Consider the following 24443-nt stretch of genomic DNA (forward strand, 5'->3'; position numbering starts at 1 on the left):
GAATGTAAATCTGGTGACACAAGAAACGCTCAAATCATAGACAGTAGGAAGACTCAGTCTTCCTATACTTAAGTCGGCATTGTGTCTCTTATATTTATTTCCGATGAAATTTCTGTGTTTCATCGTGAATGGGAAGGTCCAAGGGATATAGTAAACCTGCAGAGGTGCTTCAGAAAGGAAAACTGATGACACAGGAAACGCTCAAAACAAAGACAGTAGGAAGACTTAGTCTTCCTGTACTTAAGTCGGCATTGCGTCTCTTATATTTAATTCCGATGCAATTTCTGTGTTTCATCGTCACTGTGAAGGTCCAACGGATACAGTAAACCTGTAGAGGTGCATCGGAATGTAAAACTGGTGCCACAGGAAACGCTCAAATTATAGACAGTAGGAAGACTCGGTCTTCCTGTACTTAAGTCGGCATTGTGTCTCTTATATTTAATTCCGATGCAATTTCTGTGCTTCGTCGTCAATGGGAAGGTCCAAGGGATACAGTAAACCTGCAGAGGTGCATCGGAATGTATAACTGGTGACACAGGAAACGCTCAAAACATAGACAGTAGGAAGACTCAGTCTTCCTGTACTTAAGTCGGCATTGTGTCTCTTATATTTATTTCCGATGAAATTACTGTGTTTCATCGTGAATGGGAAGGTCCAAGGGATATAGAAAACCTGCAGTGGTGCATCGGAAAGTAAAACTGATGACACAGGAAACGCTCAAAACATAGACAGTAGGAAGACTTAGTCATCCTGTACTTAAGTCGGCATTGTGTCTCTTATATTTAATTCCGATGCAATTTCTGTCTTTCATCGTCAATGGGAAGGTCCAATGGATACAGTAAACCTGCAGAGGCGAATCGGAATGTAAAACTGGTGACACAGGAAACGCTCAAAACATTGACCGTACGAAGACTGATTTCTTGTACTTAAGTCGGCATTGAGTCTCTTATATTTAATTTCGATACAATTTCTGTGTTTCATCGTCAATGGGAAGGTCCAAGGGATACAGGAAACCTGCAGAGGTGCATCGGAATGTAAAACTGGTGACACAGGAAAAGCTCAAATCATAGACAGTAGGAAGACTCCGTCTTCCTGTACTTAAGTCGGCATTGTGTGTCTTATATTTAATTCCGATGCAATTTCTGTGTTTCATCGTCAATGGGAAGATCCACGGGATACAGTAAACCTGCAGAGGTGCATCGGAATGTAAATCTGGTGACACAGGAAACGCTCAAATAATAGACAGTAGGAAGACTCAGTCTTCCAATACTTAAGTCGGCATTGTGTCTCTTATATTTATTTCCGATGAAATTTCTGTGTTTCATCGTGAATGGGAAGGTCCAAGGGATATAGTAAACCTGCAGAGGTGCATCGGAAAGTAAAACTGATGTCACAGGAAACGCTCAAAACATAGACAGTATGAAGACTTAGTCTTCCTGTACTTAAGTCGGCATTGAGTCTCTTATATTTAATTCCGCTGCAATTTCTGTGTTTCGTCGTCAATGGGAAGGTCCAAGGGATACAGTAAACCTGCAGAGGTGCATCGGAATGTATAACTGGTGACACAGGAAACGCTCAAAACATAGACAGTAGGAAGACTCAGTCTTCCTGTACTTAAGTCGGCATTGTGTCTCTTATATTTATTTCCGATGAAATTACTGTGTTTCATCGTGAATGGAAAGGTCCAAGGGATATAGAAAACCTGCAGTGGGGCATCGGAAAGTAAATCTGATGACACAGGAAACGCTCAAAACATAGACAATAGGAAGACTTAGTCTTCCTGTACTTAAGTCGGCATTGCGTCTCTTATATTTAATTCCGATGCAATTTCTGTGTTTCATCGTCACTGTGAAGGTCCAACGGATACAGTAAACCTGTAGAGGTGCATCGGAATGTAAAACTGGTGCCACAGGAAACGCTCAAATTATAGACAGTAGGAAGACTCGGTCTTCCTGTACTTAAGTCGGCATTGTGTCTCTTATATTTAATTCCGATGCAATTTCTGTGCTTCGTCGTCAATGGGAAGGTCCAAGGGATACAGTAAACCTGCAGAGGTGCATCGGAATGTATAACTGGTGACACAGGAAACGCTCAAAACATAGACAGTAGGAAGACTCAGTCTTCCTGTACTTAAGTCGGCATTGTGTCTCTTATATTTATTTCCGATGAAATTACTGTGTTTCATCGTGAATGGGAAGGTCCAAGGGATATAGAAAACCTGCAGTGGTGCATCGGAAAGTAAAACTGATGACACAGGAAACGCTCAAAACATAGACAGTAGGAAGACTTAGTCATCCTGTACTTAAGTCGGCATTGTGTCTCTTATATTTAATTCCGATGCAATTTCTGTCTTTCATCGTCAATGGGAAGGTCCAATGGATACAGTAAACCTGCAGAGGCGAATCGGAATGTAAAACTGGTGACACAGGAAACGCTCAAAACATTGACCGTACGAAGACTGATTTCTTGTACTTAAGTCGGCATTGAGTCTCTTATATTTAATTTCGATACAATTTCTGTGTTTCATCGTCAATGGGAAGGTCCAAGGGATACAGGAAACCTGCAGAGGTGCATCGGAATGTAAAACTGGTGACACAGGAAAAGCTCAAATCATAGACAGTAGGAAGACTCCGTCTTCCTGTACTTAAGTCGGCATTGTGTCTCTTATATTTAATTCCGATGCAATTTCTGTTTTTCATCGTCAATGGGAAGGTCCAAGGGATACAGTAAACCTGCAGAGGTGCATCAGAATGTAAAACTGGTGACACAGGAAACGCTCAACACATAGACAGTAGGAAGACTCATTCTTCCTGTACTTAAGTCGGCATTGTGTCTCTTAAATTTAATTCCGATGCAATTTCTGTGTTTCATCGTCAATGGGAAGCTCCACGGGATACAGTAAACCTGCAGAGGTGCATCGGAATGTAAATCTGGTGACACAGGAAACGCTCAAATCATAGACAGTAGGAAGACTCAGACTTCCTATACTTAAGTCGGCATTGTGTCTCTTATATTTATTTCCGATGAAATTTCTGTGTTTCATCGTGAATGGGAAGGTCCAAGGGATATAGTAAACCTGCAGAGGTGCATCAGAAAGGAAAACTGATGACACAGGAAACGCTCAAAACATAGACAGTAGGAAGACTTAGTCTTCCTGTACTTAAGTCGGCATTGAGTCTCTTATATTTAATTCCGATACAATTTCTGTGTTTCATCGTCACTGTGAAGGTCCAACGGATACAGTAAACCTGTAGAGGTGCTTCGGAATGTAAAACTGGTGACACAGGAAACGCTCAAATTATAGACATTAGGAAGACTCGGTCTTCCTGTACTTAAGTCGGCATTGTGTCTCTTATATTTAATTCCGATGCAATTTCTGTGTTTCGTCGTCAATGGGAAGGTCCAAGGGATACAGTAAACCTGCAGAGGTGCATCGGAATGTATAACTGGTGACACAGGAAACGCTCAAAACATAGACAGTAGGAAGACTCAGTCTTCCTGTACTTAAGTCGGCATTGTGTCTCTTATATTTATTTCCGATGAAATTACTGTGTTTCATCGTGAATGGGAAGGTCCAAGGGATATAGAAGACCTGCAGTGGTGCATCGGAAAGTAAAACTGATGACACAGGAAACGCTCAAAACATAGACAGTGGGAAGACTTAGTCTTCCTGTACTTAAGTCGGCATTGTGTCTCTTATATTTAATTCCGATGCAATTTCTGTTTTTCATCGTCAATGGGAATGTCCAATGGATACAGTAAACCTGCAGAGGCGAATCGGAATGTAAAACTGGTGACACAGGAAACGCTCAAAACATTGACAGTAGGAAGACTCAGTCTTCCTGTACTTAAGTCGGCATTGTGTCTTTTATATTTAATTCCGATGCGATTTCTGTGTTTCATCGACAATGGGAAGGACCAAGGGATACAATAAACCGGCAGAGGTGCATCGGAAAGTAAAACTGATGTCACAGGAAACGCTCAAAACATAGACAGTATGAAGACTTAGTCTTCCTGTACTTAAGTCGGCATTGTGTCTCTTATATTTAATTCCGATTCAATTTCTTTGTTTCATCGTCACTGTGAAGGTCCAAGGGATACAGTAAACCTGTAGAGGTGCATCGGAACGTAAAACTGGTGACACAGTAAACGCTCAAATTATAGACAGTAGGAAGACTCATTCTTCCTGTACTTAAGTCGGCATTGTGTCTCTTATATTTAATTCCGATGCAATTTCTGTGTTTCATCGTCAATGGGAAGCTCCACGGGATACAGTAAACCTGGAGAGGTGCATCGGAATGTAAATCTGGTGACACAAGAAACGCTCAAATCATAGACAGTAGGAAGACTCAGTCTTCCTATACTTAAGTCGGCATTGTGTCTCTTATATTTATTTCCGATGAAATTTCTGTGTTTCATCGTGAATGGGAAGGTCCAAGGGATATAGTAAACCTGCAGAGGTGCTTCAGAAAGGAAAACTGATGACACAGGAAACGCTCAAAACATAGACAGTAGGAAGACTTAGTCTTCCTGTACTTAAGTCGGCATTGAGTCTCTTATATTTAATTCCGATGCAATTTCTGTGTTTCATCGTCAATGGGAAGGTCCAAGGGAAACAGTAAACCTGCAGAGGTGCATCGGAATGTAAAACTGGTGACACAGGAAACGCTCAAAACATAGACAGTAGGAAGACTCAGTCTTCCTGTACTTAAGTCGGCATTGTGTCTCTTATATTTATTTCCGATGAAATTTCTGTGTTTCTTCGTGAATGGGAAGGTCCAAAGGATATAGTAATCCTGCAGAGGTGCATCGGAAAGTAAAACTGATGACACAGGAAACGCTCAAAACATAGACAGTAGGAAGACTCAGTCTTCCTGTACTTAAGTCGGCATTGTGTCTCTTATATTTATTTCCGATGAAATTTCTGTGTTTCATCGTGAATGGGAAGGTACAAGGGATATAGTAAACCTGCAGAGGTGCATCAGAAAGGAAAACTGATGACACAGGAAACGCTCAAATATAGACAGTAGGAAGACTTAGTCTTCCTGTACTTAAGTCGGCATTGAGTCTCTTATATTTAATTCCGATGCAATTTCTGTGTTTCATCGTCACTGTGAAGGTCCAAGGGATACAGTAAACCTGCAGAGGTGCATCGGAATGTGTAACTGGTGACACAGGAAACGCTCAAAACATAGACAGTAGGAAGACTCAGTATTCCTGTACTTAAGTCGGCATTGTGTCTCTTATATTTATTTCCGATGAAATTACTGTGTTTCATCGTGAATGGGAAGGTCCAAGGGATATAGAAGACCTGCAGTGGTGCATCGGAAAGTAAAACTGATGACACAGGAAACGCTCAAAACATAGACAGTAGGAAGACTTAGTCTTCCTGTACTTAAGTCGGCATTGTGTCTCTTATATTTAATTCCGATGCAATTTCTGTTTTTCATCGTCAATGGGAATGTCCAATGGATACAGTAAACCTGCAGAGGCGAATCGGAATGTAAAACTGGTGACACAGGAAACGCTCAAAACATTGACAGTAGGAAGACTCAGTCTTCCTGTACTTAAGTCGGCATTGTGTCTTTTATATTTAATTCCGATGCGATTTCTGTGTTTCATCGACAATGGGAAGGTCCAAGGGATAAAATAAACCGGCAGAGGTGCATCGGAAAGTAAAACTGATGTCACAGGAAACGCTCAAAACATAGACAGAATGAAGACTTAGTCTTCCTGTACTTAAGTCGGCATTGTGTCTCTTATATTTAATTCCGATTCAATTTCTGTGTTTCATCGTCACTGTGAAGGTCCAAGGGATACAGTAAACCTGTAGAGGTGCATCGGAACGTAAAACTGGTGACACAGTAAACGCTCAAATTATAGACAGTAGGAAGACTCATTCTTCCTGTACTTAAGTCGGCATTGTGTCTCTTATATTTAATTCCGATGCAATTTCTGTGTTTCATCGTCAATGGGATGCTCCACGGGATACAGTAAACCTGGAGAGGTGCATCGGAATGTAAATCTGGTGACACAAGAAACGCTCAAATCATAGACAGTAGGAAGACTCAGTCTTCCTATACTTAAGTCGGCATTGTGTCTCTTATATTTATTTCCGATGAAATTTCTGTGTTTCATCGTGAATGGGAAGGTCCAAGGGATATAGTAAACCTGCAGAGGTGCTTCAGAAAGGAAAACTGATGACACAGGAAACGCTCAAAACAAAGACAGTAGGAAGACTTAGTCTTCCTGTACTTAAGTCGGCATTGCGTCTCTTATATTTAATTCCGATGCAATTTCTGTGTTTCATCGTCACTGTGAAGGTCCAACGGATACAGTAAACCTGTAGAGGTGCATCGGAATGTAAAACTGGTGCCACAGGAAACGCTCAAATTATAGACAGTAGGAAGACTCGGTCTTCCTGTACTTAAGTCGGCATTGTGTCTCTTATATTTAATTCCGATGCAATTTCTGTGCTTCGTCGTCAATGGGAAGGTCCAAAGGATATAGTAATCCTGCAGAGGTGCATCGGAAAGTAAAACTGATGACACAGGAAACGCTCAAAACATAGACAGTAGGAAGACTCAGTCTTCCTGTACTTAAGTCGGCATTGTGTCTCTTATATTTATTTCCGATGAAATTTCTGTGTTTCATCGTGAATGGGAAGGTCCAAGGGATATAGAAGACCTGCAGTGGTGCATCGGAAAGTAAAACTGATGACACAGGAAACGCTCAAAACATAGACAGTAGGAAGACTTAGTCTTCCTGTACTTAAGTCGGCATTGTGTCTCTTATATTTAATTCCGATGCAATTTCTGTTTTTCATCGTCAATGGGAATGTCCAATGGATACAGTAAACCTGCAGAGGCGAATCGGAATGTAAAACTGGTGACACAGGAAACGCTCAAAACATTGACAGTAGGAAGACTCAGTCTTCCTGTACTTAAGTCGGCATTGTGTCTTTTATATTTAATTCCGATGCGATTTCTGTGTTTCATCGACAATGGGAAGGTCCAAGGGATAAAATAAACCGGCAGAGGTGCATCGGAAAGTAAAACTGATGTCACAGGAAACGCTCAAAACATAGACAGAATGAAGACTTAGTCTTCCTGTACTTAAGTCGGCATTGTGTCTCTTATATTTAATTCCGATTCAATTTCTGTGTTTCATCGTCACTGTGAAGGTCCAAGGGATACAGTAAACCTGTAGAGGTGCATCGGAACGTAAAACTGGTGACACAGTAAACGCTCAAATTATAGACAGTAGGAAGACTCATTCTTCCTGTACTTAAGTCGGCATTGTGTCTCTTATATTTAATTCCGATGCAATTTCTGTGTTTCATCGTCAATGGGATGCTCCACGGGATACAGTAAACCTGGAGAGGTGCATCGGAATGTAAATCTGGTGACACAAGAAACGCTCAAATCATAGACAGTAGGAAGACTCAGTCTTCCTATACTTAAGTCGGCATTGTGTCTCTTATATTTATTTCCGATGAAATTTCTGTGTTTCATCGTGAATGGGAAGGTCCAAGGGATATAGTAAACCTGCAGAGGTGCTTCAGAAAGGAAAACTGATGACACAGGAAACGCTCAAAACAAAGACAGTAGGAAGACTTAGTCTTCCTGTACTTAAGTCGGCATTGCGTCTCTTATATTTAATTCCGATGCAATTTCTGTGTTTCATCGTCACTGTGAAGGTCCAACGGATACAGTAAACCTGTAGAGGTGCATCGGAATGTAAAACTGGTGCCACAGGAAACGCTCAAATTATAGACAGTAGGAAGACTCGGTCTTCCTGTACTTAAGTCGGCATTGTGTCTCTTATATTTAATTCCGATGCAATTTCTGTGCTTCGTCGTCAATGGGAAGGTCCAAGGGATACAGTAAACCTGCAGAGGTGCATCGGAATGTATAACTGGTGACACAGGAAACGCTCAAAACATAGACAGTAGGAAGACTCAGTCTTCCTGTACTTAAGTCGGCATTGTGTCTCTTATATTTATTTCCGATGAAATTACTGTGTTTCATCGTGAATGGGAAGGTCCAAGGGATATAGAAAACCTGCAGTGGTGCATCGGAAAGTAAAACTGATGACACAGGAAACGCTCAAAACATAGACAGTAGGAAGACTTAGTCATCCTGTACTTAAGTCGGCATTGTGTCTCTTATATTTAATTCCGATGCAATTTCTGTCTTTCATCGTCAATGGGAAGGTCCAATGGATACAGTAAACCTGCAGAGGCGAATCGGAATGTAAAACTGGTGACACAGGAAACGCTCAAAACATTGACCGTACGAAGACTGATTTCTTGTACTTAAGTCGGCATTGAGTCTCTTATATTTAATTTCGATACAATTTCTGTGTTTCATCGTCAATGGGAAGGTCCAAGGGATACAGGAAACCTGCAGAGGTGCATCGGAATGTAAAACTGGTGACACAGGAAAAGCTCAAATCATAGACAGTAGGAAGACTCCGTCTTCCTGTACTTAAGTCGGCATTGTGTGTCTTATATTTAATTCCGATGCAATTTCTGTGTTTCATCGTCAATGGGAAGATCCACGGGATACAGTAAACCTGCAGAGGTGCATCGGAATGTAAATCTGGTGACACAGGAAACGCTCAAATAATAGACAGTAGGAAGACTCAGTCTTCCAATACTTAAGTCGGCATTGTGTCTCTTATATTTATTTCCGATGAAATTTCTGTGTTTCATCGTGAATGGGAAGGTCCAAGGGATATAGTAAACCTGCAGAGGTGCATCGGAAAGTAAAACTGATGTCACAGGAAACGCTCAAAACATAGACAGTATGAAGACTTAGTCTTCCTGTACTTAAGTCGGCATTGTGTCTCTTATACTTAATTCCGATTCAATTTCTGTGTTTCATCGTCACTGTGAAGGTCCAAGGGATACAGTAAACCTGTAGAGGTGCATCGGAACGTAAAACTGGTGACACAGTAAACGCTCAAATTATAGACAGTAGGAAGACTCATTCTTCCTGTACTTAAGTCGGCATTGTGTCTCTTATATTTAATTCCGATGCAATTTCTGTGTTTCATCGTCAATGGGAAGCTCCACGGGATACAGTAAACCTGGAGAGGTGCATCGGAATGTATAACTGGTGACACAGGAAACGCTCAAAACATAGACAGTAGGAAGACTCAGTCTTCCTGTACTTAAGTCGGCATTGTGTCTCTTATATTTATTTCCGATGAAATTACTGTGTTTCATCGTGAATGGGAGGGTCCAAGGGATATAGAAAACCTGCAGTGGTGCATCGGAAAGTAAAACTGATGACACAGGAAGCGCTCAAAACATAGACAGTAGGAAGACTTAGTCTTCCTGTACTTAAGTCGGCATTGTGTCTCTTATATTTAATTCCGATGCAATTTCTGTCTTTCATCGTCAATGGGAAGGTCCAATGGATACAGTAAACCTGCAGAGGCGAATCGGAATGTAAAACTGGTGACACAGGAAACGCTCAAAACATTGACAGTAGGAAGACTCAGTCTTCCTGTACTTAGTCGGCATTGTGTCTTTTATATTTAATTCCGATGCGATTTCTGTGTTTCATCGACAATGGGAAGGTCCAAGGGATACAATAAACCGGCAGAGGTGCATCGGAATGTAAAACTGGTGACACAGGAAACGCTCAAAACGTGGACAGTAGGAAGACTCAGTCTTCCTGTACTTAAGTCGGCATTGTGTCTCTTATATTTCATTCCGATGCAATTTGTGTGTTTCATCGTCAATGCGAAGGTCCAAGGGATACAGTAAACCTGCAGAGGTGCATCAGAATCTAAAACTGGTGACACAGGAAACGCTCAACACATAGACAGTAGGAAGACTCATTCTTTCTGTATTTAAGTCGGCATTGTGTCTCTTATATTTAATTCCGATGCAATTTCTGTGTTTCATCGTCAATGGGAAGGTCCAAGGGATACAGTAAACCTGCAGTGGTGCATCGAAATGTAAAGCTAGTGACACAGGAAACGCTCAAAACATAGACAGTAGGAAGACACTGTCTTCCTGTACCTAAGTCGGCATTGTGTCTCCTATATTTAATTACGATGCAATTTCTGTGTTTCATTGTCAATGGGAAGGTCCAAGGCAAACAGTACACCTGAGAGGTGCATCGGAGTGTAAAACTGGTGACACAGGAAACGCTCAAATCATAGACAGTAGGAAGACTCAGTCTTCCTGTACTTAAGTCGGCATTGTGTCTCTTATATTTATTTCCGATGAAATTTCTGTGTTTCATCGTGAATGGGAAGGTCCAAGGGATATAGTAATCCTGCAGAGGTGCATCGGAAAGTAAAACTGGTGACACAGGAAACGCTCAAATCATAGACAGTAGGAAGACTCAGTCTTCCTGTACTTAAGTCGGCATTGTGTCTCTTATATTTAATTCCGATGCAATTTCTGTTTTTCATCGTCAATGGGAAGGTCCAAGGGATACAGTAAACCTGCAGAGGTACATCAGAATGTAAAACTGGTGACACAGGAAACGCTCAACACATAGACAGTAGGAGGACTCATTCTTCCTGTACTTAAGTCGGCATTGTGTCTCTTATATTTAATTCCGATGCAATTTCTGTGTTTCATCGTCAATGGGAAGCCCACGGGATACAGTAAACCTGCAGAGGTGCATCGGAATGTAAATCTGGTGACACAGGAAACGCTCAAATCATAGACAGTAGGAAGACTCAGTCTTCCTATACTTAAGTCGGCATTGTGTCTCTTATATTTATTTCCGACGAAATTTCTGTGTTTCATCGTGAATGGGAAGGTCCAAGGGATATAGTAAACCTGCAGAGGTGCATCGGAAAGGAAAACTGATGACACAGGAAACGCTCAAAACATAGCCAGTAGGAAGACTCAGTCTTCCTGTACTTAAGTCGGCATTGTGTCTCTTATATTTATTTCCGATGAAATTTCTGTGTTTCATCGTGAATGGGAAGGTCCAAGGGATATAATAGACCTGCAGAGGTGCATCGGAAAGTAAAACTGATGACACAGGAAACGCTCAAAACATAGACAGTAGGAAGACTTAGTCTTCCACTCGGCATTGTGTCTCTTAAATTTAATTCCGATGCAATTTCTGTTTTTCATCGTCAATGGGAACGTCCAAGGGATACAGTAAAACTGCAGAGGTGCATCAGAATGTAAAACTGGTGACACAGGAAACGCTCAAAACATAGAGAGTAGGAAGACTCAGTCTTCCTGTACTTAAGTCGGCATTGTGTCTCTTATATTTAATTCCGATGCAATTTCTGTGTTTCATCGTGAATGGGAAGGTCGAAGGGATATAGTAAACCTGCAGAGGTGCATCGGAAAGTAAAACTGATGTCACAGGAAACGCTCAAAACATAGACAGTATGAAGACTTAGTCTTCCTGTACTTAAGTCGGCATTGTGTCTCTTATATTTAATTCCGATTCAATTTCTGTGTTTCATCGTCACTGTGAAGGTCCAAGGGATACAGTAAACCTGTAGAGGTGCGTCGGAACGTAAAACTGGTGACACAGTAAACGCTCAAATTATAGACAGTAGGAAGACTCATTCTTCCTGTACTTAAGTCGGCATTGTGTCTCTTATATTTAATTCCGATGCAATTTCTGTGTTTCATCGTCAATGGGAAGCTCCACGGAATACAGTAAACCTGCAGAGGTGCATCGGAATGTAAATCTGGTGACACAGGAAACGCTCAAATCATAGAAAGTAGGAAGACTCAGTCTTCCTATACTTAAGTCGGCATTGTGTCTCTTATATTTATTTCCGATGAAATTTCTGTGTTTCATCGTGAATGGGAAGGTCCAAGGGATATAGTAAACCTGCAGAGGTGCATCAGAAAGGAAAACTGATGACACAGGAAACGCTGAAAACATAGACAGTAGGAAGACTTAGTCTATCTGTACTTAAGTCGGCATTGAGTCTCTTATATTTAATTCCGATGCAATTTCTGTGTTTCATCGTCACTGTGAAGGACCAACGGATACAGTAAACCTGTAGAGGTGCATCGGGATGTAAAACTGGTGCCACAGGAAACGCTCAAATTATAGACAGTAGGAAGACTCGGTCTTCCTGTACTTAAGTCGGCATTGTGTCTCTTATATTTAATTCCGATGCAATTTCTGTGTTTCGTCGTCAATGGGAAGGTCCAAGGGATATAGTAAACCTGCAGAGGTGCATCGGAATGTATAACTGGTGACACAGGAAACGCTCAAAACATAGACAGTAGGAAGACTCAGTCTTCCTGTACATAAGTCGGCATTGTGTCTCTTATATTTATTTCCGATGAAATTACTGTGTTTCATCGTGAATGGGAAGTTCCAAGGGATATAGAAAACCTGCAGTGGTGCATCGGAAAGTAAAACTGATGACACAGGAAACGCTCAAAACATAGACAGTAGGAAGACTTAGTCTTCTTGTACTTAAGTCGGCATTGTGTCTCTTATATTTAATTCCGATGCAATTTCTGTCTTTCATCGTCAATGGGAAGGTCCAATGGATACAGTAAACCTGCAGAGGCTAATCGGAATGTAAAACTGGTGACACAGGAAACGCTCAAAACATTGACAGTAGGAAGACTCAGTCTTCCTGTACTTAAGTCGGCATTGTGTCTCTTATATTTAAATTCGATGCAATTTGTGTGTTTCATCGCCAATGGGAAGGTCCAAGGGATACAGTAAACCTGCAGAGGTGCATCGGAATGTAAAACTGATGACACAGGACACGCTCAAAACATAGCCAGTAGGGAGACTCAGTCTTCCTGTACTTAAGTCGGCATTGTGTCTCTTATATTTATTTCCGATGAAATTTCTGTGTTTCATCGTGAATGGGAAGGTCCAAGGGATATAATAAACCAGCAGAGGTGCATCGGAAAGTAAAACTGATGACACAGGAAACGCTCAAAACATAGACAGTAGGAAGACTTAGTCTTCCAGTCGGCATTGTGTCTCTTAAATTTAATTCCGATGCAATTTCTGTTTTTCATCGTCAATGGGAACGTCCAAGGGATACAGTAAAACTGCAGAGGTGCATCAGAATGTAAAACTGGTGACACAGGAAACGCTCAAAGCATAGAGAGTAGGAAGACTCAGTCTTCCTTTTTTTAAGTCGGCATTGTGTCTCTTATATTTAATTCCGATGCAATTTCTGTGTTTCATCGTCAATGGGAAGGTCCACGGGATACAGTAAACCTGCAGAGGTGCATCGGAATGTAAAACTAGTGACACAGGAAACGCTCAAAACATAGACAGTAGGAAGACTCAGTCTTCCTGTACTTAAGTCGGCATTGTGTCTCTTATATTTAATTCCGATGCAATTTCTGTGTTTCATCGTCTATGGGAAGGTCCTAGGGATACAGTAAACCTGCAGAGGTGCATCGGAATGTAAAACTGGTGACATAGGAAACGCTCAAAACATAGACAGTAGGAAGACTCAGTCTTCCTGTACTACAGTCGGCATTGTGTCTCTTATATTTAATTCCGATGCAATTTCTGTGTTTCATTGTCAATGGGAAGGTCCAATGGATACAGAAAACCTGCAGAGGTGCATCAGATTGTAAAACTGCTGCACAGGAAACGCTCAACACATAGACAGTAGGAAGACTCAGTCTTCCTGTACTTAAGTCGGCAATGTGTCTCTTATATTTAATTCCGATGCAATTTCTGTGTTTCTTCGTCATTGGGAAGGTCCAATGGATACAGAAAACCTGCAGAGGTGCATCAGATTGTAAAACTGGTGACACAGGAAACGCTCAAAACATAGACAGTAGGAAGACTCAGTCTTCCTGTACTTAAGTCGGCGTTGTGTCTCTTATATTTAATTCCAATGCAATTTCTGATTTTCATCATCAATGGGAAGGTCCATGGGATACAGTAAACCTGCAGAGGTGCATCAGAATGTAAAACTAGTGACACAGGAAACGCTCAGAACATTGACAGTAGGAAGACTCAGTCTTCCTGTACTTAAGTCGGAATTGTGTCTCTTATATTTAATTCCGATGCAATTTCTGTGTTTCATCGTCAATGGGAAGGTCCAAGGGATACAGTAAACCTGCAGAGGTGCATCGGAATGTATAACTGGTGACACAGGAAACGCTCAAAACATAGACAGTAGGAAGACCCAGTCTTCCTGTACTTAAGTCGGCATTGTGTCTCTTATATTTAATTCCGATGCAATTTCTGTTTTTCATCGTCAATGGGAAGGTCCAATGGATACAGTAAACCTGCAGAGGCGAATCGGAACGTAAAACTGGTGACACAGGAGACGCTCAAAACATTGACAGTAGGAAGACTCAGTATTCCTGTACTTAAGTCGGCATTGTGTCTCTTATATTTAATTCCGATGCGATTTCTGTGTTTCATCGACGATGGGAAGGTCCAAAGGATACAATAAACCGGCTGAGGTGCATCGGAATGTAAAACTGGTGACACAGGAAACGCTCAAAACAATGACCGTACGAAGACAGTTTTCTTGTACTTAAGTCGGCATTGTGTCTCTTATATTTAATTTCGATACAATTTCTGTGTTTCATCGTCAATGGGAAGGTCCAAGGGATACAGGAAACCTGCAGAGGTGCATCGGAATGTAACACTGGTGACACAGGAAAAGCTCAAATCATAGACAGTAGGAAGACTCCGTCTTCCTGTACTTAAGTCGGCATTGTGTGTCTTATATTTAATTCCGATGCAATTTCTGTGTTTCATCGTCAATGGGAAGCTCCACGGGATACAGTAAACCTGCAGAGGTGCATCGGAATGTAAATCTGGTGACACAGGAAACGCTCAAATCATAGACAGTAGGAAGACTCAGTCTTCCTATACTTAAGTCGGCATTGTGTCTCTTATATTTATTTCCGATGAAATTTCTGTGTTTCATCGTGAATGGGAAGTTCGAAGGGATATAGTAAACCTGCAGAGGTGCATCGGAAAGAAAAACTGATGACACAGGAAACGCTCAAAACATAGACAGTATGAAGACTTAGTCTTCCTGCACTTAAGTCGGCATTGTGTCTCTTATATTTAATTCCGATTCAATTTCTGTGTTTCATCGTCACTGTGAAGGTCCAAGGGATACAGTAAACCTGTACAGGTGCATCGGAATGTAAAACTGGTGACACAGGAAACGCTCAAATTATAGACAGTAGGAAGACTCCGTCTTCCTGTACTTAAGTCGGCATTGTGTGTCTTATATTTAATTCCGATGCGATTTCTGTGTTTCATCGACAATGGGAAGGTCCAAGGGATACAATAAACCGGCAGAGGTGCATCGGAATGTAAAACTGGTGACACAGGAAACGCTCAAAACATTGACCGTACAAAGACTGTTTTCTTGTACTTAAGTGGGCATTGTGTCTCTTATATTTAATTTCCATACAATTTCTGTGTTTCATCGTCAATGGGAAGGTCCAAGGGATACAGGAAACCTGCAGAGGTGCATCGGAATGTAAAACTGGTGACACAGGAAAAGCTCAAATCATAGACAGTAGGAAGACTCCGTCTTCCTGTACTTAAGTCAGCATTGTGTGTCTTATATTTAATTCCGATGCAATTTCTGTGTTTCATCGTCAATGGGAAGGTCCACGGAATACAGTAAACCTGCAGAGGTACATCGGAATGTAAATCTGGTGACACAGGAAACGCTCAAATCATAGACAGTAGGAAAACTCAGTCTTCCTATACTTAAGTCGGCATTGTGTCTCTTATATTTATTTCCGATGAAATTTCTGTGTTTCATCGTGAATGGGAAGGTCGAAGGGATATAGTAAACCTGCAGAGGTGCATCGGAAAGTAAAACTGATGACACAGGAAACGCTCAAAACATAGACAGTAGGAAGACTTAGTCTTCGTCTACTTAAGTCGGCATTGTGTCTGTTATATTTAATTCCGAATCAATTTCTGTGTTTCATCGTCACTGTGAAGGTCCAAGGGATACAGTAAACCTGTAGAGGTGCATCGGAATGTAAAACTAGTGTCACACGAAACGCTCAAAACATAGACAGTAGGAAGACTCAGTCTTCCTGTACTTAAGTCGGCATTGTGTCTCTTATATTTAATTCCGATGCAATTTCTGTGTTTCATCGTCAATGGGAAGGTCCAAGTGATACAGTAAACCTGCAGAGGTGCATCGGAATGTAAAACTGGTGACACAGGAAACGCTCAAAACGTAGTCAGTAGGAAGACTCAGTCTTCCTGTACTTATGTCGGCATTGTGTCTCTTATATTTAATTCCGATGCAATTTCTGTGTTTCATCGTCAATGGGAAGGTCCAAGGGATACAGTAAACCTGCAGAGGTACATCAGAATGTGAAACTGGTGACACAGGAAACGCTCAACACATAGACAGTAGGAAGACTCATTCTGCCTGTACTTAAGTCGGCATTGTGTCTCTTATATTTAATTCCGATGCAATTCCTGTGTTTCATCGTCAATGGCAAGCTCCACGGGATACAGTAAACCTGCAGAGGTGAATCGGAATGTAAATCTGGTGACACAGGAAACGCTCAAATCATAGACAGTAGGAAGACTCAGTCTTCCTATACTTAAGTCGGCATTGTGTCTCTTATATTTATTTCCGATGAAATTTCTGTGTTTCATCGTGAATGGGAAGGTCCAAGGGATACAGTAAACCTGCAGAGGTGCATCAGAATGTAAAACTGGTGACACAGGAAACGCTCAAATTATAGACATTAGGAAGACTCGGTCTTCCTGTACTTAAGTCGGCATTGTGTCTCTTATATTTAATTCCGATGCAATTTCTGTGTTTCGTCGTCAATGGGAAGGTCCAAGGGATACAGTAAACCTGCAGAGGTGCATCGGAATGTATAACTGGTGACACAGGAAACGCTCAAAACATAGACAGTAGGAAGACTCAGTCTTCCTGTACTTAAGTCGGCATTGTGTCTCTTATATTTATTTCCGATGAAATTACTGTGTTTCATCGTGAATGGGAAGGTCCAAGGGATATAGAAAACCTGCAGTGGGGCATCGGAAAGTAAATCTGATGACACAGGAAACGCTCAAAACATAGACAATAGGAAGACTTAGTCTTCCTGTACTTAAGTCGGCATTGTGTCTCTTATATTTAATTCCGATGCAATTTCTGTTTTTCATCGTCAATGGGAATGTCCAATGGATACAGTAAACCTGCAGAGGCGAATCGGAATGTAAAACTGGTGACACAGGAAACGCTCAAAACATTGACAGTAGGAAGACTCAGTCTTCCTGTACTTAAGTCGGCATTGTGTCTTTTATATTTAATTCCGATGCGATTCCTGTGTTTCATCGACAATGGGAAGGTCCAAGGGATACAATAAACCGGCAGAGGTGCATCGGAATGTAAAACTGGTGACAGAGGAAACGCTCAAAACATTGACCGTACGAAGACTGATTTCTTGTACTTAAGTCGGCATTGAGTCTCTTATATTTAATTTCGATACAATTTCTGTGTTTCATCGTCAATGGGAAGGTCCAAGGGATACAGTAAACCTGCAGAGGTGCATCGGAATGTAAATCTGGTGACACAGGAAACGCTCAAATAATAGACAGTAGGAAGACTCAGTCGTCCTATACTTAAGTCGGCATTGTGTCTCTTATATTTAATTCCGATGCAATTTCTGTGTTTCATCGTCAATGGGAAGGTCCAAGGGATACAGTAAACCTGCAGAGGTGCATCAGAATGTAAAACTGGTGACGCCGGAAACGCTCAACACATAGACAGTAGGAAGACTGATTCTTCCTGTATTTAAGTCGGCATTGTGTCTCTTATATTTAATTCCGATGCAATTACTCTGTTTCATCGTCAATGGGAAGGACCAAGGGATACAGTAAACCTGCAGCGGTGCATCGAAATGTAAAACTAGTGACACAGGAAACGCTCAAAACATAGACAGTAGGAAGACTCTGTCTTCCTGTACTTAAGTCGGCATTGCGTCTCCTATATTTAATTCCGATGCAATTTCTGTGTTTCATCGTCAATGGGAAGGTCCAAGGGAAACAGTAAACCTGCAGAGGTGCATCGGAAAGTAAAACTGATGACACAGGAAACGCTCAAAACATAGACAGTAGGAAGACTCAGTCTTCCTGTACTTAAGTCGGCATTGTGTCTCTTATATTTAATTCCGATGCAATTTCTGTTTTTCATCGTCAATGGGAAGGTCCAAGGGATACAGTAAACCTGCAGAGGTGCATCAGAATGTAAAACTGGTGACACAGGAAACGCTCAACACATAGACAGTAGGAAGACTCATTCTTCCTGTACTTAAGTCGGCATTGTGTCTCTTATATTTAATTCCGATGCAATTTCTGTGTTTCATCGTCAATGGGAAGCTCCACGGGATACAGTAAACCTGCAGAAGTGCATCGGAATGTAAATCTGGTGACACAGGAAACGCTCAAATCATAGACAGTAGGAAGACTCAGTCTTCCTATACTTAAGTCGGCACTGTGTCTCTTATATTTATTTCCGATGAAATTACTGTGTTTCATCGTGAATGGGAAGGTCCAAGGGATATAGAAGACCTGCAGTGGTGCATCGGAAAGTAAAACTGATGACACAGGAAACGCTCAAAACATAGACAGTAGGAAGACTTAGTCTTCCTGTACTTAAGTCGGCATTGTGTCTCTTATATTTAATTCCGATGCAATTTCTGTTTTTCATCGTCAATGGGAATGTCCAATGGATACAGTAAACCTGCAGAGGCGAATCGGAATGTAAAACTGGTGACACAGGAAACGCTCAAAACATTGACAGTAGGAAGACTCAGTCTTCCTGTACTTAAGTCGGCATTGTGTCTTTTATATTTAATTCCGATGCGATTTCTGTGTTTCATCGACAATGGGAAGGTCCAAGGGATACAATAAACCGGCAGAGGTGCATCGGAAAGTAAAACTGATGTCACAGGAAACGCTCAAAACATAGACAGTATGAAGACTTAGTCTTCCTGTACTTAAGTCGGCATTGTGTCTCTTATATTTAATTCCGATTCAATTTCTGTGTTTCATCGTCACTGTGAAGGTCCAAGGGATACAGTAAACCTGTAGAGGTGCATCGGAACGTAAAACTGGTGACACAGTAAACGCTCAAATTATAGACAGTAGGAAGACTCATTCTTCCTGTACTTAAGTCGGCATTGTGTCTCTTATATTTAATTCCGATGCAATTTCTGTGTTTCATCGTCAATGGGAAGCTCCACGGGATACAGTAAACCTGGAGAGGTGCATCGGAATGTAAATCTGGTGACACAAGAAACGCTCAAATCATAGACAGTAGGAAGACTCAGTCTTCCTATACTTAAGTCGGCATTGTGTCTCTTATATTTATTTCCGATGAAATTTCTGTGTTTCATCGTGAATGGGAAGGTCCAAGGGATATAGTAAACCTGCAGAGGTGCTTCAGAAAGGAAAACTGATGACACAGGAAACGCTCAAAACATAGACAGTAGGAAGACTTAGTCTTCCTGTACTTAAGTCGGCATTGAGTCTCTTATATTCAATTCCGATGCAATTTCTGTGTTTCATCGTCACTGTGAAGGTCCAACGGATACAGTAAACCTGTAGAGGTGCATCGGAATGTAAAACTGGTGCCACAGGAAACGCTCAAATTATAGACAGTAGGAAGACTTGGTCTTCCTGTACTTAAGTCGGCATTGTGTCTCTTATATTTAATTCCGATGCAATTTCTGTGCTTCGTCGTCAATGGGAAGGTCCAAGGGATACAGTAAACCTGCAGAGGAGCATCGGAATGTATAACTGGTGACACAGGAAACGCTCAAAACATAGACAGTAGGAAGACTCAGTCTTCCTGTACTTCAGTCGGCATTGTGTCTCTTATATTTATTTCCGATGAAATTACTGTGTTTCATCGTGAATGGGAAGGTCCAAGGGATATAGAAAACCTGCAGTGGTGCATCGGAAAGTAAAACTGATGACACAGGAAACGCTCAAAACATAGACAGTAGGAAGACTTAGTCTTCCTGTACTTAAGTCGGCATTGTGTCTCTTATATTTAATTCCGATGCAATTTCTGTCTTTCATCGTCAATGGGAAGGTCCAATGGATACAGTAAACCTGCAGAGGCGAATCGGAATGTAAAACTGGTGACACAGGAAACGCTCAAAACATTGACCGTACGAAGACTGATTTCTTGTACTTAAGTCGGCATTGAGTCTCTTATATTTAATTTCGATACAATTTCTGTGTTTCATCGTCAATGGGAAGGTCCAAGGGATACAGGAAACCTGCAGAGGTGCATCGGAATGTAAAACTGGTGACACAGGAAAAGCTCAAATCATAGACAGTAGGAAGACTCCGTCTTCCTGTACTTAAGTCGGCATTGTGTGTCTTATATTTAATTCCGATGCAATTTCTGTGTTTCATCGTCAATGGGAAGATCCACGGGATACAGTAAACCTGCAGAGGTGCATCGGAATGTAAAACTGGTGACACAGGAAACGCTCAAATCATAGACAGTAGGAAGACTCAGTCTTCCTTTACTTAAGTCGGCATTGTGTCTCTTATATTTATTTCCGATGAAATTACTGTGTTTCATCGTGAATGGGAAGGTCCAAGGGATATAGTAAACCTGCAGAGGTGCTTCAGAAAGGAAAACTGATGACACAGGAAACGCTCAAAACATAGACAGTAGGAAGACTTAGTCTTCCTGTACTTAAGTCGGCATTGAGTCTCTTATATTTAATTCCGATGCAATTTCTGTGTTTCATCGTCACTGTGAAGGTCCAACGGATACAGTAAACCTGTAGAGGTGCATCGGAATGTAAAACTGGTGCCACAGGAAACGCTCAAATTATAGACAGTAGGAAGACTCGGTCTTCCTGTACTTAAGTCGGCATTGTGTCTCTTATATTTAATTCCGATGCAATTTCTGTCTTTCATCGTCAATGGGAAGGTCCAATGGATACAGTAAACCTGCAGAGGCGAATCGGAATGTAAAACTGGTACACAGGAAACGCTCAAAACATTGACAGTAGGAAGACTCAGTCTTCCTGTACTTAGTCGGCATTGTGTCTTTTATATTTAATTCCGATGCGATTTCTGTGTTTCATCGACAATGGGAAGGTCCAAAGGATACAATAAACCGGCAGAGGTGCATCGGAATGTAAAACTGGTGACACAGGAAACGCTCAAAACGTAGACAGTAGGAAGACTCAGTCTTCCTGTACATAAGTCGGCATTGTGTCTCTTATATTTCATTCCGATGCAATTTGTGTGTTTCATCGTCAATGCGAAGGTCCAAGGGATACAGTAAACCTGCAGAGGAACATCAGAATCTAAAACTGGTGACACAGGAAACGCTCAACACATAGACAGTAGGAAGACTCATTCTTTCTGTATTTAAGTCGGCATTGTGTCTCTTATATTTAATTCCGATGCAATTTCTGTGTTTCATCGTCAATGGGAAGGTCCAAGGGATACAGTAAACCTGCAGTGGTGCATCGAAATGTAAAGCTAGTGACACAGGAAACGCTCAACACATAGACAGTAGGAAGACACTGTCTTCCTGTACCTAAGTCGGCATTGTGTCTCCTATATTTAATTACGATGCAATTTCTGTGTTTCATTGTCAATGGGAAGGTCCAAGGGAAACAGTACACCTGAGAGGTGCATCGGAATGTAAAACTGGTGACACAGGAAACGCTCAAATCATAGACAGTAGGAAGACTCAGTCTTCCTGTACTTAAGTCGGCATTGTGTCTCTTATATTTATTTCCGATGAAATTTCTGTGTTTCATCGTGAATGGGAAGGTCCAAGGGATATAGTAATCCTGCAGAGGTGCATCGGAAAGTAAAACTGGTGACACAGGAAACGCTCAAATCATAGACAGTAGGAAGACTCAGTCTTCCTGTACTTAAGTCGGCATTGTGTCTCTTATATTTAATTCCGATGCAATTTCTGTTTTTCATCGTCAATGGGAAGGTCCAAGGGATACAGTAAACCTGCAGAGGTACATCAGAATGTAAAACTGGTGACACAGGAAACGCTCAACACATAGACAGTAGGAAGACTCATTCTTCCTGTACTTAAGTCGGCATTGTGTCTCTTATATTTAATTCCGATGCAATTTCTGTGTTTCATCGTCAATGGGAAGCCCACGGGATACAGTAAACCTGCAGAGGTGCATCGGAATGTAAATCTGGTGACACAGGAAACGCTCAAATCATAGACAGTAGGAAGACTCAGTCTTCCTATACTTAAGTCGGCATTGTGTCTCTTATACTTATTTCCGACGAAATTTCTGTGTTTCATCGTGAATGGGAAGGTCCAAGGGATATAGTAAACCTGCAGAGGTGCATCGGAAAGGAAAACTGATGACACAGGAAACGCTCAAAACATAGACAGTAGGAAGACTTAGTCTTCCACTCGGCATTGTGTCTCTTAAATTTAATTCCGATGCAATTTCTGTTTTTCATCGTCAATGGGAACGTCCAAGGGATACAGTAAAACTGCAGAGGTGCATCAGAATGTAAAACTGGTGACACAGGAAACGCTCAAAACATAGAGAGTAGGAAGACTCAGTCTTCCTTTTTTTAAGTCGGCATTGTGTCTCTTATATTTAATTCCGATGCAATTTCTGTGTTTCATCGTCAATGGGAAGGTCCAAGGGATACAGTAAACCTGCAGAGGTGCATCGGAATGTAAAACTAGTGACACAGGAAACGCTCAAAACATAGACAGTAGGAAGACTCAGTCTTCCTGTACTTAAGTCGGCATTGTGTCTCTTATATTTAATTCCGATGCTTTTTCTGTGTTTCATCGTCTATGGGAAGGTCCTAGGGATACAGTAAACCTGCAAAGGTGCATCGGAATGTAAAACTGGTGACACAGGAAACGCTCAAAACATAGAGTAGGAAGACTCAGTCTTCCTGTACTAAAGTCGGCATTGTGTCTCTTATATTTAATTCCGATGCAATTTCTGTGTTTCATTGTCAATGGGAAGGTCCAATGGATACAGAAAACCTGCAGAGGTGCATCAGATTGTAAAACTGCTGCACAGGAAACGCTCAACACATAGACAGTAGGAAGACTCAGTCTTCCTGTACTTAAGTCGGCAATGTGTCTCTTATATTTAATTCCGATGCAATTTCTGTGTTTCTTCGTCAATGGGAAGGTCCAATGGATACAGAAAACCTGCAGAGGTGCATCAGATTGTAAAACTGGTGACACAGGAAACGCTCAAAACATAGACAGTAGGAAGACTCAGTCTTCCTGTACTTAAGTCGGCATTGTGTCTCTTATATTTAATTCCGATGCAATTTCTGTTTTTCATCGCCAATGGGAAGGTCCAATGGATACAGTAAACCTGCAGAGGCGAATCGGAATGTAAAACTGGTGACACAAGAAACGCTCAAAACATTGGCAGTAGGCATTGTGTCTCCTATATTTAAATTCGTTGCAATTTGTGTGTTTCATCGCCAATGGGAAAGTCCAAGGGATACAGTAAACCTGCAGAGGTGCATCGGAATGTAAAACTGATGACACAGGAAACGCTCAAAACATAGCCAGTAGGAAGACCCAGTCTTCCTGTACTTAAGTCGGCATTGTGTCTCTTATATTTATTTCCGATGAAATTTCTGTGTTTCATCGTGAATGGGATGGTCCAAGGGATATAATAAACCTGCAGAGGTGCATCGGAAAGTAAAACTGATGACACAGGAAACGCTCAACACATAGACAGTAGGAAGACTTAGTCTTCCACTCGGCATTGTGTCTCTTAAATTTAATTCCGATGCAATTTCTGTTTTTCATCGTCAATGGGAACGTCCAAGGGATACAATAAAACTGCAGAGGTGCATCAGAATGTAAAACTGGTGACACAGGAAACGCTCAAAACATAGAGAGTAGTAAGACACAGTCTTCCTTTTTTTAAGTCGGCATTGTGTCTCTTATATTTAATTCCGATGCAATTTCTGTGTTTCATCGTCAATGGGAAGGTCCAAGGGATACATTAAACCTGCAGAGGTGCATCGGAATGTAAAACTAGTGACACAGGAAACGCTCAAAACATAGAGAGTAGGAAGACTCAGTCTTCCTTTTTTTAAGTCGGCATTGTGTCTCTTATGTTCAATTCCGATGCAATTTCTGTGTTTCATCGTCAATGGGAAGGTCCAAGGGATACAGTAAACCTGCAGAGGTGCATCGGAATGTAAAACTAGTGACACAGGAAACGCACAAAACATAGACAGTAGGAAGATTCAGTCTTCCTGTACTAAAGTCGGCATTGTGTCTCTTATATTTAATTCCGATGCAATTTCTGTGTTTCATTGTCAATGGGAAGGTCCAATGGATACAGAAAACCTGCAGAGGTGCATCAGATTGTAAAACTGCTGCACAGGAAACGCTCAACACATAGACAGTAGGAAGACTCAGTCTTCCTGTACTTAAGTTGGCAATGTGTCTCTTATATTTAATTCCGATGC

This window comes from Schistocerca nitens, chromosome 5 (assembly GCF_023898315.1).
Source record: "Schistocerca nitens isolate TAMUIC-IGC-003100 chromosome 5, iqSchNite1.1, whole genome shotgun sequence".
Lineage (NCBI taxonomy): Eukaryota > Metazoa > Arthropoda > Insecta > Orthoptera > Acrididae > Schistocerca > Schistocerca nitens.